This window comes from Motacilla alba, chromosome 1A (assembly GCF_015832195.1).
Source record: "Motacilla alba alba isolate MOTALB_02 chromosome 1A, Motacilla_alba_V1.0_pri, whole genome shotgun sequence".
NCBI classification, from domain to species: domain Eukaryota; kingdom Metazoa; phylum Chordata; class Aves; order Passeriformes; family Motacillidae; genus Motacilla; species Motacilla alba.
The window spans coordinates 36157655-36176418 of record NC_052031.1 but is presented as its reverse complement, the minus strand read 5'-3'; positions in this window follow the sequence as shown (position 1 = coordinate 36176418).

The following is an 18764-nucleotide window of genomic DNA, read 5'->3' as shown; positions in this document are numbered from 1 at the left end:
TGCTGAATAGGAATTGTAGTTCACCTTTTCTCTAATTATTTTCCAAACTTCAATTGAAAGAAGAATCTATCATTCAGAATATGGGTAAGCACTAAAAATAAAACCACAGAGGAAAAGATACACCCTTAGCTTTTCTCTCATTTAGAAGGGATTTTCTGGCTTCCTTGTAATGAGCAAAAAATACACTTTCTCAGCTGTAATGGGAACAAATTTGCTAGACTATTTACAGCACACCTGGTAACTTGCTGTGCCAAGAAATCTTTTGGAAAAAGAATTTTTTTCTGAGATCCACATTTTAATTCCCTGGTGTTTCTCTCTGGACTTCTGTGCTGTACAGTACAGATATTCTTCGTGATCATGTTTCAAATTTTTTTTTTTTTATGGGCAGGGAGATGTCACCACATTTTTGATTGGATGAACAAAATTTAATATTAGTTAACCCACCTTATTTCCTGCTTCAGGGAGCCATTAGATTTAATGGAGCAGTAATTCTGACATTCCTAAATCAGACTGAGAATCAGTTTCTTAGATTAGGAGCATACTCTGGGCTAGAAGATCCTCTGACAACTCGTGTAGTTATACATGTATTGCTTCACTCTAGGTTACCTTCTGAGTATTTATATTTAAAGAGTTAGCTTGAGTTTTCCTAATGAGATGTCACCCCAATTTCACTACTTAATGTTTATACGACTCCACTTTTTTGTCATTTGTCTCAGCATGCTTAAGGGATCAGTGGAGGGATCAGCAGACATCAGCCATCACCCCACAGGATGTTCTTGCAGTTATAAACTAACTATTCTATAATTCATAAGATGAACCACTTTGGAAACATAAGGTTGGTTTTTTTTCTTCAGAACACAAAGGTACCAATCTCTAGCTGAACAATAATCTGTAGTGCTTCTTCTTAGGCCTTTTCTGAACTTAGCTTTTGTTTTCCTGTTGGTAGTGATCTGCAGGTATTTGAGGAACTGCTTTCCTTTTCTGAAAGTTTTTAAAGATTACTCCTATCCTTAAGCAATAAATTTCGCAAGACAACTTTTGGAGATTATTTTTCTTTTCTGTAGATTGATGAAGATTATTTTGTCTTCATATAATTATCTATTTGGTACTGACCTATTTCAAAAGGCGTTTTTTCTCACCTTGGGGTGAAAGCACTATTGCAAACCCAATAAGAAAGGACATTCTGAAATCTTAGCTTGAATAATTTTTTTTTCTACTGACAAGTTGGCCTCTGCAGAGGCTTATTATAGGACTGACTTATCTGCAACAAATTCATTAGAATATTAACCACCTGACTTATGTGATATAGCCTCTGCCCAAGATGGCACAAAATTGACCTGCAAACACCTAGAAGAATTACAAATGGAGCTGGGTCACAGATTATGATAAGTGACCTGGGACTTTGCAAAACACTTTGAAATATTAGCTATTGTATTATGCTCGTTGTTTTACTAAAAACTAGGCTCAGCAGGGGATGGAGATATTTTGCAACTGCAGTAGTCATAAAAGATTAATCATGACAGACAGCATTGCAGTCTTTTCTAAAATGTAGCAGGTTTTGAATAGAGCAATTTCCCAGCACTGATGAGACCAGACAAGAGTTAAAGATTGCCCCAATGGGAGCAATATTACTACCTATGTTTTGGCAAAGGGCGAAGGCCTGAATCTGGACTGAAATTCATTTATGTTGGACGCTAAAGATAAACTTTCAGACTCAAGAATCTAGCTTTGCCACCTACATTGCAGGCTGTTGCAGAGACCACAATTTCCTAGCTGAATTGCTTTGTTACTAGCAGAAAATCTGCCTTTCTTACACATCTCTGACAGCTTTGCACAGTTCTGTGTATGACTGTCAGTGCTGGTGACTGTCTATAACATAGGCTGTTTATGTCTGAACCCTTTCCTCCTTTTAGTATTTCATTTCTCTGAGTGCCTCGTTGATCTCTCTTTACTCAATTTAGGATTTAATATACCTCTGAGACAGTTATTTTAGAGATCGAGCTACATTTTGATTTAGCTTTGTAAAATATGTATAATAAGAACATAAAACACTGTTGCCAAAAGGGATGACCCTGTTGTTGGGTGTACAGCTTCTTCCAAGATAATAGAGACTAACTGCTATCACTTCTCATGCAGAGACTTTTCACTGAGTCTTTTACCAGACGCAGACCTGACATGTTAAAAGTCCATCAATGGATTTGTCTGCTACCTATGGGGAGATTGAATGTAGGTGGCCATGGAAGGCAGTGGGTCGAGGGCTTTTGGAGGGCTTGGGTTGCCACGTGCTAGCACTCAGGCAGGGAAGGTGCAATTCTCTCAATTAATTTGTGTTAAGGACCTGTGGTCTGAGCATTAAACCTATGCTAACTGTGTTCTTCATTGTTTGGCTATCCAAATTGCAGCTCAGCTTTGGACAGTCATTAAAACTTAGAGAGAGAAGACTGAAGGTATCATATTTTAATTTTTTTAATGTGTGGGGATAAGACTCACTGTTTTACAGCCTTCCCAGATAAAGTGGAAGGCTATTTACATGGTGTATTAGAGGTTAAAATCTCATTTTAAAGATTATTGCGCAGGTACATTGATCTGTGTTTTGGAGGAAGAATATTACCTTAAAGAGTCTCAGAATATGTCTTCCATTGTTCCTATGACATACGAGTGTGTGTAAAAATAAAAGAAATTAGCATTACTCAAAAAGGAGGGAACTGAATAGGATATCTTCTTCATGGCTTACTTCATGGCTTACTTCACTTGCTGCCAAATAACCTGCCTTACAGCTGCTCAGTTCACCACACATCAAAGAAAAACTTTTCATGGCAAGGCTCGGTATGATGACATCGGTAGCATTATTTCAGGTCAAAGTTTTCACAGTCAAGTTTATTCAAACAAATCTGCCTGGTAGTCTCTACAGACTGACAACAATTACTGGCTGGTGAAAATAAGAGACCTTTCATAAGTTTCAGCTTTTGCACACCTAGCAGTGACCTGCACATTAAAATTTGCTCTATATATTTAAAGATAATAAGCTATTTAAGCTAACAGCAGCATCTTTTATCCCTAATGAAGAGCATAGTACTGACACAGTGCTTTCTTAAAAGTCTTTGGCTTCTTTGTTAGTACCTGATGCAATGTCTCTTTGGCACACAGTTCCTTCTCTCCCCATTAACAGTAGCAGCCCAGCCTGTCACACTATTTTTAAATCACAGATTTGCCACTTTCAAAGAAAAGAAAAAAATCTGCAAGCAATGAATAGAGTGGTTGTATGCTTTGATGTAAATGACCTCCTTTATTTGAAGTCTATTTATAAAAATGTATAAAACAAACTTAAAATTTATATGTGATATTCTGTCTTTCAACTCTGAGACAATGATTTCTAGCTTCCTCCTGAAAATGAGATTCCTTTCTGCTGTCCTTTCTTCATCTTCACCTGAAAATCAGCTTTCATAAAATACTATTCTGCATATTTTAATGGCTGATGGAATCAAGAAAATGCATAAAGTTGTAATTGAGCTCACTCACTTAAGGCTCTGCTATTGCAATTGCCATCTAGATCCCAACTGCTGTCACAGCAAAAACACTGAATCAGTGACAATTTTCTCATTTTATCTGCCCACAATGGGTAGTTGTAATTCTGTCCTAGCGGGTTTACTAAAAATGTCTTTTTGAAAGCCTCCTCCTCCATATGGTGACAGATAAGAGAATATGCTGTAATCCCCATTCTTTGTACAGGGAGCTGCTTGCCACTTTGACAGAGAGAATGAACTCCAGTGCCTCAAGCCCATCTTTTTATTGTTTAGCTGGTCATTGCTCTAGATTAATTTTCTGAACTATCAATTTTCTGTCCCTTTCATTTTCAGCACTCATCTACTGAAAATGTTTTGTTGTTCATAATGCAAAGTTCTTAGAGGAGTAAAAAATGTGTTTTCTATCTATTCTCCATGATGTGACAGCAATCCTCTCAGAAACCTTAAGCAGTGTTGGGCTTCCATTCAATTCAAGATAGGTCATGTAGAAAGGCTCTACGCGCTATGTCCAAAATATTATTACTGACCTAAACTGAGAACTAACTCTCTAAGTCCTAAACACTAATACTAAGTATGAGTGTTCAATGTCAAAAATTCCCTGGGGGAATTCATGTTCCCTATGCTTTTCCCAATGTTTAATTTCCCTTGCACACCTTTATCCTACCAAGTCAAAAAATCAGCACTAAATTAAATCGAGTATCATTTGCCAATCAGCCAAGGACCTAGATTTTTATGGATTATCACCAGAGTAGTGCAAATCTGTGATCTTCACTAAATAAACTGGGAGCTTTCTCTTCAAAAGAGAAAAATAAGTCTGAGGAAGCTCTTCATACAACAGCAGAGTGGCTGTAACTCTTTGTTTAATTTTGTCACCTGCTGAGGAGATTTAGACCAGAAAACTTGTCAGTCCCTTTCAAAGCTGCCCTACCTACAGGAATGGGGGTTAATCTCTGCTGTGTGGCACTGTTGGTCCACACCTGGGCAGCTCTGGTTATGTGTTGGAGTGAAGGAGAAGGAGAAGTACACAGGAATACATTCTTCTTTTTGGTCATATAATTAAAAAAAAAAAAGTATGCAATTATTCTGATACTTTATCCTCATGTGGAATATAAAATATCCTTCTGCTGCTGGGTTTCAGAGGGTAATACAGGTTCCTCCTCCTTTTGTGAAAGTAGTTTTAAAAGGAGCTGAAGGCCTTTTTTTAGAGGGGGGTTCAAAGTTACAAACACCAGTGATGGTGTGGTAACTGTAAACTATTCTGAAAGTCTATATTTAGGACATATGCTTGGTGCTTCTTATTTAAAAAAACTTTCACCATTACCTCACACCTAGGTTTCTCTTTCCTAAACATGTGTGAGTTTTTTTGGAGCTTCCTTCAAGGTGCCTGGATGTATCTAAGTGAAATAATTCAAAGAAACTTAAATAGCTGCAATTTGAAGTCAGGTATTTTTAATCTGGCCATTGCAATGCTTACATCAGAGTGTCTAAACACATTATTCAATTTCATTTATTTTAGCTAGCACGTGGATCTGACTCATAGGTCCATGAGTTGAACTGGTTCTGTATTGAATTTTCAGATTGACAGTGACATTACTGAGACAAGATATTCAGTCTAAGAATAGCATATGTGTGGGGAAAATACTAGTTTAGAAGGATATTTTTTATAAAAAACTTATTCTTTCAGTCGTTTTTGAGACAAAATATCATTTAATAAGGAAAAATTTACATATTTCATCACAACAGATATATTAGGTGATTTTATGGTTTTGCTTTATCTGTTCTTTTGTACAAAAAAAATAAAGTAAATTATATTCACAGATATTAAAAAAAGAAGTTAGTAATATAGGTATTATCTTGCTAATTATTTCTCACACACGCAAAGTTTTGGCTCTGAAATTCCTTAATTATGTTTTCTTTAGAATAAATATTCAACTATGATGAATAAACTGTATGTTGCCTAAAATCCTTGTTAATCTCCTGTCTTGGTATCTTCCATATGTTCATAACATCAGCAAATCAGATAAAAGAAGAAAAGAAGTCTGACAGTATCTTAGTTGTTACTTTTGCTAGATGAAGTCAGGTCCAGAATTCAAGAGCCTGCTGCATTAAAATGGCTTACATTACCATTGGTCTGAAAAAAAGTCATCTAAACAGTATCACTTGGGAGCAGGGACTGAAGTCCTTACTGTCAAATCTACATAACTGCAATCTTCCACTACTGGCAGGTAAAGCCAATTATATTTCTGCTCAGGTCCAAATTTTTTGTTCTTTCTCAGGAAATAAAGGGAGAGTTCAAGTGCCTGCCTGCCTACCTAAAAATGATCACGGCAGATCATGAGGTTGACCTGCCAATGGAGGAACTTCTAAACTTTCAGGCCATTTATGAAAATGCATAGTAAATAAAAATCTCTATCAGATCCTGGGCAGACAGTGAACTCAACTGCAATCTACATTTAGATGGTATTTAAGAAGCTCAGACCTCAACCAGACTCGTGAAGAAAACTACGTATTTGATCTTGTGCATTTGAAAAACTCTGATGTGTTATTTGACCCTTAGACTAGAACTGATATGAATTACACAGCAAAGGAATAAGAATCTGCAGCAAGAAACAATTTAGCACAAATAGGTAGCAGCTATTCTGTACTGTATTTGATGTCCCAAAATAGAAATGAAATATGATCCAAAAGGTGATAAGTGAACAAACAAAATTGATTTGTACGAAGAGGAGGAGGGAGATGGGTAGAAACATTGCAATTGACTTTGTTGTGTTACACCAGGGAACGGAGGCTGAATGAAATATGTTTAGTTTAAATCTGAGCTGCCACTCACAGCCCTTTGATTAAAAATAAAAACTGTTGTATCATGACATACAGCATTCTCAATCTACTCTTCCAAATGAAAAAGCATTTTATGTAGCTGCATAGCACTGCATTTCAGATGTCTAGTTTTAGGTTATGTAAATAGGCATGATAAATGACTAGTTACAGAGGAGCTGATATCTGATATTACAGAAAAGGAAATAAAAAATAGGAGGAAAGTACTCTGACAAACATGGGTTATCTAATATCAGATATGAAACTTGCTAATGGCAAAGGGCTAAATCATTTCTGAGACCTGATATTATTTGTAATTTTTAAGTCCCAACATTTCCTACTAACCATCAACCACAAAAGTATCTGATTTCTACAGTGAAGTGCCACAGCAGCACAGAAGGAAGATGCTTTCTCAATTCAAGGCATAAAACTAATTGATAGGTGCAAAACTTATTTTTAAGAATCTGATTTTCATCAAATGAGTAAGTGATACAGAATTGTTGTGAAGATTATTTATTTCTATCATGTTGATAATTCATTCAAATCTGTTAGATTTTTACTGAAGATATTATAAATTAACATCTCAGGGTTATGATTTTTAATTAGGTGAACATCAATATTAATAACCATCTGTGACTCATCTACACTTTTTCTGGTTTAATACCATATAGGACTGAAAAATGCATGTATACAATTGAAAATGAAGGAAAGAAAGCAACAGACTTTGAAGAAAATACATTAGATACATCATCTAATTGTTAATCAGATTCACTAAAAATCCAGTATCTACAATGATTTATGTGCTTTTATCAATAAAAAGTAATTAGCTATTTTGGCATATTTTTGTGTCAAGTTTTGCTTAACAGTACAATTAATCTTTTGACTTAAGGGAGGAATTCTTTAATACACATTTCCCCCTTTCTTCCCTGACTGAGATGGAGCATTCTGAATATCATTCAATCATACTTTTTATTCTTACTTGATATTGATTAGCCTGGAGTAAACTTTTGTTAATATATATAACTTCAGTATAAGTGTACAATTATTCCAAGCAGCTGGGGATTTATCTATCATCATTTTCACTAGGCATTTTGAGGGCAAATTTTAGCTGACCACATATTCAACTTTTCAGAACAATGCCATTTGCTATTATGTTTGTAGGAAAGACACTGAAGGAAAGTAATTTGTGAGCTCAGGAGCAAGACTTGGTTGATCAGCCACAAGATTCTGTCAAGAAATTTGACACCAGCATTTCTTCTGGATGGAACAACTTCAGCAATGCCCTTTTGAAGGCCTTGTAGCGACCCTGTGATTTCAACTTCCTAGAAGAACTGCTGAAAGAGTCTCCACACTGACACAAAATAAATATGGAAAATAGTAAGGTTAGAAAAAGGGTCAGCAGAGTTATATTTACAGTGAAAGTGACCCAAGGATTCTAAACACTTGATTGATTAGCAACACTATGATTGATTAGCAGCTCCTGCTCACACAGACTGCCTGCAGCCCAGCTACCAGCTCTCATCCTTAGGAGGTTGCTATCTTTTGCAGCCTGGAGGACTCTTCTTCCATACAAACCTGCCATTATCACCTGGCAAACTGAAGAGTTCTCAACATGCACTTCACTTGTTCAGAATGAGAGAGATAAAGATTTATAGTCAAAAGAGGTGCCTAAGAGTGTGAGTGAGATAACTCAGTGCAACCCTGAAAGTGCGTAAGCTTTATAAGTTCCAAAATTCAAACTCAAATATTCTTCAACCACTCACAGCCATTTCAGCATACCTGGACAAGTTCTACAGCTGTCACAGGACAGCTGTTTGGCAATGATTTCAATGAAATACATGTGAAAACAATTAATTTCTTCATTTAAGTGGTCTGTGGGCTTGGTACTGTAGATTATATGGATTATGAAGAGTACATTTGCAAAAACAGTGCCTTTTTGAAAATGGATATCATTTACTGGGAGTTTGTTTGTTTGGGGTTTTGTTTTGTATTGTTTTTTGGAGGTATTTTGTTTGGTTGGTTAATTTTTGGTTTGGAGATTTTTTATTTAGAGGGAGTTTTCTGGTGATGTGCGAGACAGGGCTTTAGCACAACCATGAAAGAGATAAATATTGTTTATATTAGACAACAATTACAGATTTTGGTAGAGAAAACTTCTCCAGACCAGAGAATATTAACAATCTTGTATCAGATGCTCCATGTTTTAATCATCTTTGTGCCCCTTCACTGGACCTGTTTCAGTATCTCTGAATCCCGCTTGTACTGAGGGCCCCAGGAATGGACTCAGCACTCTATGTGTGTCCCACTGGGGCTGAGCAGAAAGAAAGGACCACCTCCCTTGAACTGCTGACAACATTCCTCCTCATGTAGCCCCAGCTGCAGTTGGTCTTCTTTGCTGTGAGAATGCATTGCTGGCTTGGTCTCTTTTCTCATAAGCTGGTTTCCAGTCAGGCACCCCACAGTGTGCCCTGGGGCATGAGAGGATTTCTCCCCAGGCACAGGGCTTTGTGTTTCCCAGTGATGAACTTCACAAGATTCCTGCCATCCCATTTCTCCAGCCCTTCAAGGTTCCTCAGAACAGCAGGACAGTAACCTGACATATCAGCCACTCCACCCTGCAATTTTGCATCATCTGCAAACCTGCTGAAGGAGTGTTCTGCCCCGTCACTCAGATAACTAATAACGATGCTACGATGTACTCTTCACAGTATTGACCCCTAGGGTATACCACCTGTGATTGGTTTCAAGCTGGACTTTGTACCATTGGTCACAACATTGTGAGGCCAGCAGTTATTTTCAATCCCCTTCACTGTGCATGTATTTAGTTTGTACTTCATCAATTTGTCTAGAAGAATGCTAAGCAGCGTCCAATATTGAAATCATTCCTAATTTCAAGATAAACAATAACCATGGCTCTCCATTCACTAAGATAATAATTTCATTACAAAAGACTATTACATTGGTCAAGCATGATTTCCCTTTTGTGAATCCATGCTGTTCTACTCTCAGTCATCTTCTACTTCTTAATACCTTTGGAGATGGTTTTCAGGAGGATTTGCTCAATTACCTCCACAGGGATTGAAGCAAGTCTGAAAAGACTCTCCTTACAGGCTAAACCAAAATAGCAACCAAGGAAAATCTGGCATATGACACTTACAAAGACCACTTATTAAGATGACACTTGAGTAACGGATCTGCAGCCTCCTCTTTCCTCTGAGCCACCACAAGAAAAATCACAGTGCAGGACTGAGTACTTTTGAGGGTAGATACTGAGGCTCACATTTCACAGGTACAAGGCTGTGACTGTTCTTCCAGTCTCTGACAAATGCAGATCCCAGGTAGAGCAGGCCCACTGAGGTCAAGAGAGGGAAATGGTAACATATCTCTGAAATATTGCAGCAACAGCAATTTAACAGGGCTTGTGAGTCTAATACAAATGCAGAATCAGTTTTAACAGTTTCCTCTCCTTGTTTCTCAGAAAAATTGTGAGGAAAGTCTTCCTCTCTTGCTTCAAAAAACAAGAGGGTGAAGCCACCACTACTAAAAGGACTGCAGATGAGACGACAGACTAAATCGTTGCAGTATTTGGCATGACATGAGAACCCCACCACTTTTAGCATGGCATTGAGTGCCTAAAATGCTAGATTTTAATGCAGGAAATGGCATTCACTGAAGGGATATAACCTATAACCATTGTGAGTTAGCTGTACAAGCCCTGGAAAATCCTACTCATAGTCTGTTTATGGTATTATCACTAATTAAGTGATACTGTATTTAGAAGCGGGTGGGAAAGGAATACAAATTGTGCAATAAAGGGAGCATGAAGCACCTCTGTGTACTGGAGAAACACTAAGAAAGAAAAACATAAAAATACTGAAGGAGCATAAACTTGTCTATCTTTGTGGTTAGTTTGTTGCATGCTGAGTGCATTTATATGTAATACTCATATCACCAAAAGTAACCACAGCTTTGTAGTGCCATGCTGAGAAACATGCCCTCAAGCAAGTGACTTTCCAGAAAATGATGTTACAGCATCAGTGTATCAATGGCTTTATTGCTCCACAGTGTAGTTTTCAGCAGGCTGTACTTCTGGGAGCAAAACAAGACACTGCTTTCTTGGCAAAACTGTTCTTGTAAAAATCTAACAGTATAGTTATAGGCTAGAAAATAATTCCCATTCTCAGGTGTGTAATTGCCACCTTTCTTCTTCAGGTCTCTTCTCTGTGCTGTAAGTATTTACAGTTTTCTCTGCAAGCAAATAGATCTCTATTTAAAAGCATGGGTGACTGGCTAATAATGTTGGAGGGTACACTACGCTTGAATCAACAAACAAGGGTAGATCTACTGCTTCTTAGGGGAGGAGTAACATATGTTTACTGTCTGGCTATAGTCACAGTTGATTAAATCATTGGCTGATGCAGAATAGATAGCACTATATAAGCACTAGAGTTGCTCAGGGTTGTATTTGCTTAATCACGCAGAGTACAATATCATCTATGGCACTAAAGCATGAGGTCTCTGAAATCATATAAGTGTACTTTCTGCCTCTAATTTTGTGCAGAGAATTATCATTGAACACATTTTTTTTTCCTCCATGGAAAGGCCAAAACCAAAGTAAAGCAAAACAATAAACCAAACCCTGCCCTACACAACTTTGAGCCTACGTTCCATAGGGAATATCTCGCCTTTTCAACTTTTTAGATTGCAATTGCCCTCTGTATCTTAAAATGAAAGTATGTTTACATTAAATATTTACATTTTACCCAGCAATCAGTTTTAAAATAAAACAATAAAATACTTTTGAAACACTTTTTTTTTTGCTGTACAGCTCATACTACTGTCAGTCAATTCAAAGTCATTGTTACAGCTGTCACTGAAAGGCTATAAAGAGCATAAAACATTCAGAGTTTACATGCCTCAAGGTTTGTACTTCAAGGCTGTTCCCTCAAAGATTTGCAATTAAACTAACACGTACCTCATTTCACCAGCTAGGTGACAAAAGCACAGGTCATGCAATTTTGTGCTAATGTGTGTTCCCAGAACTGACTGAGGAGACAAGATGGTAGTTTAATCCCAGGGACAGAGTTAGTGAGACATGAAAGAGAAAAGGATCTTGAAGGATGTATCTGGAAAGTGTTCATATGGGTACTGATACTTGATAAAGTGTAGAACAAGTCAATATGCCACTGAAACAATAAAACAGCTGATGCCAAAGCATTTTGGAAGAAGGTTAGTTCTCATAACAGAATGTGACAAACAAACCCAAGTCATCCATTCTTGACTGAGGGAATAAATTAGGGCTGCAGCTGGGTTCAATGATACTTCTGTTTTAACAATGACCATATCACCTGAGCTATGTAGGTCTCTCACACCCAGGCTTAATTTACTGCATTTCCCCTTCAGCTCATCCTGTCAATCCAATACAGAAGAACACTGGGCAACCTCTGTCTAGAGGGATAGGATGATGGCGGTGTGCCAGAGCTGCAGGCTGGTGTCTGGTGTGGATCTGCCACGCCTTCCCTATGGCAGCCTGCTACTTGCTCCCAGATGCTGAGCCACCCAGGCTCTGTGTGGACATCACATCATATTTTGCACAATGTGCCAGGTGATTCTGGGCCTCCGCAGGCAGCTGAGATGACCCAATGCTTCCCAAGAGTATACTGGTCCTGGTCTATCCCTGAGGGACAGCACACCCTTGGGCAGCTATTCACCATTCAGTAGGCAGTCACTGCTCCCTGGATGGCCACTCCAGTTTAGAGGAAACTCTTAAAGGAGTTGGAAGCTACATGCAACTCAGAGGGGTGATGTTAGCAGATGGCACAGCTTGCTCTGCAGAAATTAAGAAATTCTTCTAATCCCTCTGAGACTCAAGTGCCCTCTCAAGGTCAAAGTACTGTTGCATACTGGGTGTCCATTCTTGACATAGGGTATCAGAGATTAATATCAGCAGATCATTACTCTTGCTCTGAGTGTGGAAGATTATAAATTTTGGACTCCATCATCCAAATCAATTGCTTTATTAAATGTATGTCATAACTGAAGCAACAACAACATCTCAGTGCTCCCTAGAAATGATCCCTGTGAAGAAGATGGGACAGTAGGAATTCACAAAAATGTGGGCACTGGAGAACAGGATAAAATTTTATTCAGTGCACTGTTTTTCAGTTATTTGCTCCTCTTTACAATGATTGTGAATAGCTCCAGCCAGTTTTCTGGCAACAGAGACAAACTTCACTGCTGGAAGTCCATTCAAGATTAAAACACATAAATTGAGGCTGTGAATTAATTTTCTAAGATCCCATTATAGTGTATTGGCTTTGCATAGCCAGGTTTAGGGAGCAGAGAGAAGGGGTGGAGGGGAGTGGGGGGCTGCAGGGCTACGTAACTTCCACCAGAAGCTGCCATATCCCATGGAGATAATTCCTGCTGGCCCCAAGATGGACCTGCCACTGGCCAAGGCTGAGTCCATCAGTGGCAGTGGTAGCACCTCTTGGACAACAGATTTTTAAAAAAAGGGCAGCTGCAGCTGGGAGAGAGACTATGGGAAAGCAAAAAACATTGCAGACATCGAGGTCAGGGCAGAAAGGATGAGAGGACGTGCTCCAGGTGCCAGAGCAAAGATTTCCCTGCAGTCCATGGTGCAGCCTGTGGTGAGGCAGGATGTGACCCTCCAGTCCGTGGAGATCCATAGAGGAGAAGAGATCAACTGCAGCCTGTGGAAGACCCCCACTGGAGCAGAAGAGGAGTGTGAAGAGTCCTGCCCTTCAGGAGTGAGCAGCAGAGACAATATGCGAAGAACTGATGACAGCCCCTATTCCCCATCCACCTGCACTGCTGAGGGAGAAGGCAGAGAAAAATGGGAATGGAGTTGATCCTGGCAAAAAGAGAGGGGTGGGGGAGACTGTGTTTTGCTTTTTTTGTTTTTATTTTTCATTGTCCTACTTTGATTTTATTGGTAACAAATTAAAGTAAATTTCCTGGGTCGAGCCTATTTTGTCCATAATGGTAACTGGTGAGTGATCTCTCTCCGTCCTTATTTTGACCCATTTTGACTTCATTATATTTTCTCTCTCCTGCCCAGCTGAGGAGGGAAGAGATAACACAGCTTTGGAGGTAATCTGACATGCAGCCAGGGTCAATCCATTTCACCATTATAACCAGTGAAGATCTGTTCAATATGTTTGTGGAGGCTAGGAAGCAGTTTGCTATCTGGTATCTCAGGCTTGGATGATTCACTCTGGGTGTGAAGGAGCTCACTCTGATGCACGCTTGAATACTGAAGGTGTCTTTAGAGGGTTAAATTTCTTCCCAGGTCTCAATATCAGAGGAGAGCTGGAGTGGAGGGGCACTGTCACACAGGAGTGGCCAAAGTGTTCATGTAACAAAAAAATAGGGACAGGCTCTAAGGCTACTGTGGAGGCAAACATCTATCTCCTCACTGTGCTGAGTCGTTCAGCACGCATTTCTGCATTCAGTTCACAAGCACTCAAACACACACACATATATATACGTGGATAAATAGTCTCTATGGAGCCATATGTGTATTCCCATTAAAAGAATGCAACCTGTGCAGATAATAATTTATGAAATATCAAACCCACTTTTGAAAACTGGTCTACAGAATATGGCAAGAGCTGAATCCAGAGTGAATATTTATGACTGAGATTATAGTCCTGTGGAAGTGGATGCTTGTAATACAAACACTGTCAGATGTTTTAACTGTGGCTTTGCCAAGTGACCCCCTGGGAGCCTGATCTGAAGCCCATTTAAAGCAATGGAAAGCTTCCCACAGACTTCAGTGGGTTTTAGGCTCAGGCATTCAATGTGACTTGCAATGCCTGTGTGTTAAACATCCATTTATCTCTCAGTTCTAAATCAGTTGAAAGTCTATAATACCAAATTTGTTTTAACTGCTAGACCTAGGGGAGCAAACTACTTTTGGTGTAACATGCAGGGAGTGATATGAACAGCTTTCATTAACAGTAAGGGGCAAATAGTGTGCAATTCTTAGTGTGTAATTCTGTATATGTTAAAAAAATTTCGCCTCATAAAATGTCCTGCATTACACATGAAAAATATTCCTGCTATTTTCAGTTCCTAGATATTTATTGGGCGTTTCTACCCCCAGCCATTCCTTTTTGCAGAATGGTCTTCTATCTGTTTTGGGGAATAGTATATTGACACATAAATTTTGTCCAAAATATGCAAGAGCCATATTTTAAACATGTGGCCTATTTAAGAGACAGTCCATAGATTTAAATCTTCAGCTTTCTCTGTGAAGTGAAAATGAATTGTACTTTTTCCTTTTCATTCTATAATGCAAGTGTTTAATTGTTTCAGTGAAAGACAAAGGCAACAACATATTTTATGTAGCTCTTTCCAGAATGAACAAAAGATGGCTAAATAGAATTTCAAATGGGAAATTGTACACATAAATCCACAAACTTTTCCATTTGACATCAAATCTTTTCCCATATTTTTTAATATCATTTCATGAAATGCTGTGGTTATATTTTCTCTTCAGCACAACAAAATACTAAAGGCTTGGAGGAGAAGCATGAATAGGAATTTTTTAAAAAATATTTATACATACTCCAGTATATGGAGTAGCCAGAATACCTCACTTTTTTTGTTTGAAGTAACTCCAGATTTGTATCACAACTTGTAGTGTGTCATCAGATAATTGTGATCAATAGACTATTCACTACTTACAAAAAAAGCTGCATCTAATATGTTAGAAAGGAAATAACTGGTGTATTTGGAGGAAATTATATTTTAAATGCTCTCAGTAGAACTCTATGATGAACAGGGCTGATGCATTCTCATCCTGGTTTTGTGCATGACATCCACTAATAACTTATAGCTCAGGAGGCGGTTCTGAACTCTTTCAGACCAAGTAATATCAGGCAGGTCATTCATTCATGTCCATCATCTCTGTCAAGGGAAAGAGAACCCTTCATTATCTGAGATCTTTTTAATGGTCACTTCTGACCTGTCTGCTGTGCCTGGGCAGCATTTTTTGCACATCTTCAACTTCAAGCTAACAGACATTCAGAGAGAGAGGCTTCTGTCATCTTTTTTTTTTTTTTCTTTTTTTTTCTCTACAGTAGTGACTGTGGGTTTCATTCTGGGATTGGTTTTGGATTTGTTTGTATTTCTGAACAGCAGTTTATTATATCTTGTTAAAACGGATAGGAATTTAGTTTTGAACATAACTGTGCAACTCCTCTGTCAGTAGTAATGTATGTTTTTGCAGTTCCACCTGTACAATTTTTCATATAATAGATCATAAAAAGCAGAAGTTCTGCTGGACTTTCTTCATTCTTTGGAATTTCTTTCTTACAAAATAAATAGAAAATCCTATTTCTGCTGTGTCAAATAGAGAGCAAGTAGCAGAATTTTTCATGTCACTTTCTGAAAAGAATAATCTCTAAAAATCTATATATACTGAAAAATGTTCACCTAAACTTGTTTAGATTTTTCATATGCTCAGTTTGACCCAGAAATTAATTATATCAGAAGAACCTCATCAGCTGCAAATTGTTTTATCCACCCATCCTACACTTTCACTCTGGAATATATGGTCTACATTGGCTCTTCCACCGTCCCCTCTGGATGAATAGATAATTGTGCAGTCTTCTCTTACGCAGTTCCTCCAGTAATGTTGAACCTCAGGGCAGTAAGTGTCATGGCACTGACACTGTTATTTGGTAATTATGAGGAAGAAAATCTCTAATAATTGAAGGATTAAGCTGTTCAATGCCTACCAGGGGTCAAAGTAAAATACCAGCTATTTTTCAGCTGTATGTATATACATGAAATTTCTGAGGAAACTGAGATTTCTATCATTACTGGATTTTGTCATAGTCTTGTTTTGTTCCAGTACTCTGTTTCTCTCATTTGATCTGAGTTCATACAAATCTATTTTTTGTGCAGTAGTTTGAAACCACTGGCAAAATTTTTAGGAAGTGGTATCAGCCTCTGCATGTAAGAAATGCTACCTCTTCCATGAACTGCATGCCTTTAAGAGGTATGTTTAGTGACTGGGGAATAGTTCCTTTCCTGGAAGGGATTTTTCCAGCCTGGGGGCTGAAATAGGATGCGTGATATTTTTGGTATGAGTCTTATGACACAAGCAAGGCACAGATAGAGTAGAAATTCAAAACAATTTCTAAAAGAGGAAGAAAAGGAAAAAAAGATAGCCAGGCTAGAAAAATGCAGTGTTTTTCTAGCAAGAGGATAATGCATGAGCAATGTGCCAGCTGCTGTGCTTTTTGGATGGAACATGCTTTTTGCAGCAACTGGAGGGAAGCAGTCATGTTTGCCAACCCAAACAAAGGGCAGATTAAACAGGTTCCTCTGGGTCACTCAGCATCAGAGTGGGAAGTGATGGGCACTGTTCTGCAGAGGACAAACCTCCACTGCTGGGTGATTGCTGTTGCCAAACTGTAGGGGAGACACAAAGAAAATCACAACTCCTAGACATGCTGGTCAGGACTGAGCAAATACCTAGCAGAAGGTATGTCCAGTTAAAATGTCTACAGGAGACCTGCACTTCATCAGAGAGCTTGAGAGCTATCTGCCTCTTCCTTACCCCATGCTTTTCCTCCTGCAAAAAATGAAAGAAAACTTGTTTGTGAATTGTTGCACCTTGCATTCTCCAATTTGTCCTGCACAAAAGTCCCTTACTGTTTTTCACTTTCCACATTTTCAGTCCCTACGAGAATCTTTCAAACTCTGATTCTTCCTTAAAACCTTTTATCCTGCCTACATGCAAGATCAACCAAAGAGGAAACACAAAAAATATTTCTGAACCATTTTAAATGGTGTCTTCTTTGGGATTGAATGAGAAATATCTAACCCTTTCTGTCACAAGTAATTTCGAAGTTATATTATATTTGGTTTGGTCTCAAACATGCCCGGATGACCATTTCCTTTTCTGATATTCACCACAGTTCTGGGTACTACCTCAATAAATTGTCAAATATTCCTAGTCAGGAAAATTGTTATTCTGTGCAGGGTCTGAAGCTCCATCACATTAACTGAATACTTGAGCACATGTTCACATCATCTTGAATCACACTGTTATTTAAATAATATCTGTAATTGCACTAAGTATTTTCTACTGCCTCTAAAAGTCCCTGAGATTTAAAATGGGGGTCAGCTTTATTCCTAGCATTACTCTTCTCTAATTGCTGAAACTACCCCAGGGATGAATTTGGGTCCAGCTCTTTTCTTCACACCATTTTCTTTAATAGCTCTATTACTTCTATATATACATGATGTTAGAAATATCTCAGAATTAATCATTTTAGAAATAACTGTAGTTCTTTCACAGAAGAGATGTCTTGGAACCCTACCTTTATCAATACATTAAGTATAGCTAGCTAGCCATTTCTCCTAGCTATTTCACAAGTTAATCAAGTAAATCACACATTGCTGTGCTTTACTGAAACTTAGAGAAGAGAATGCACAGAAAAATGGAGAAGATGTTTGATTTCAGTTGGCTTCTAGTTTGTTGCCTGCCTCATAAGGGAATGGAAATAAGAAGTCAATTGCAGGGCTATCTCATTTTTCAAAATTTGGTCTAGCCACTAGCTGCTGATACAGCTGCAAATTTCCACAGCACATAGACATTTTGCCAACATGTGTCAAACAAACAAGAATTACAAAGGTCAGGAAAAGTAAGTTACACTGTCAGGATATTGAAATGGCCAGAATGCCTTGAGAACAAAGAATAGGGTATTTTCTTTATATGAAGGAAATGAGGAGACAGAGACATGCATTAGAGATTTGCTTACAATACATATAGGTCTTGCTAAGCATAATCTTGAGCAGTGTCACATTGAAAAACTGAATCAACAAGCCTGAGTACTGGATTTAAAACTTGAGATTTGAAATTAAATAAAGTCAGACCACTTAACAATTAAGTTGAGAAGAAATATTGAATCCTAAGACAAATTAACATTCACATCTTATTTTGAGCTTTACCACCAGTTTTGATGAAGCAGTTTCTTTCCACAGAGGAATACATTTAAAAGTATTTTGATGCAATACCTACAGCAGGAATGATGCTGGGTTGGGCAGAACCAGATGGAGTCTCTCTGCTGCAAAGTTCAGTAGGGGGTGGCAATCAGCTAGAGTCTGCTGTTTTCTTTTCTGTCCTTGTTTCAGTGCTCTACTCGACTTGCAGTCACCCTCCCTGCCTTTATTAAGGCTGACCAAACCTCCTTTAGTGAATCAATTCCTTGTAGAGCTACTTCCTGTTAGCGCTTGTTAATTATTCAGGGATTTGGAAACCTTTAGGCTCGCCTGTGCATTAGGAAATCCACTTGCTAAAATGGTGTACATCATTGCTTTTTTTATTCCAAAATAAATCTCAGCCAAAAAGCACTAGTTTCAAACAATATTTTTAAATAAAACCCA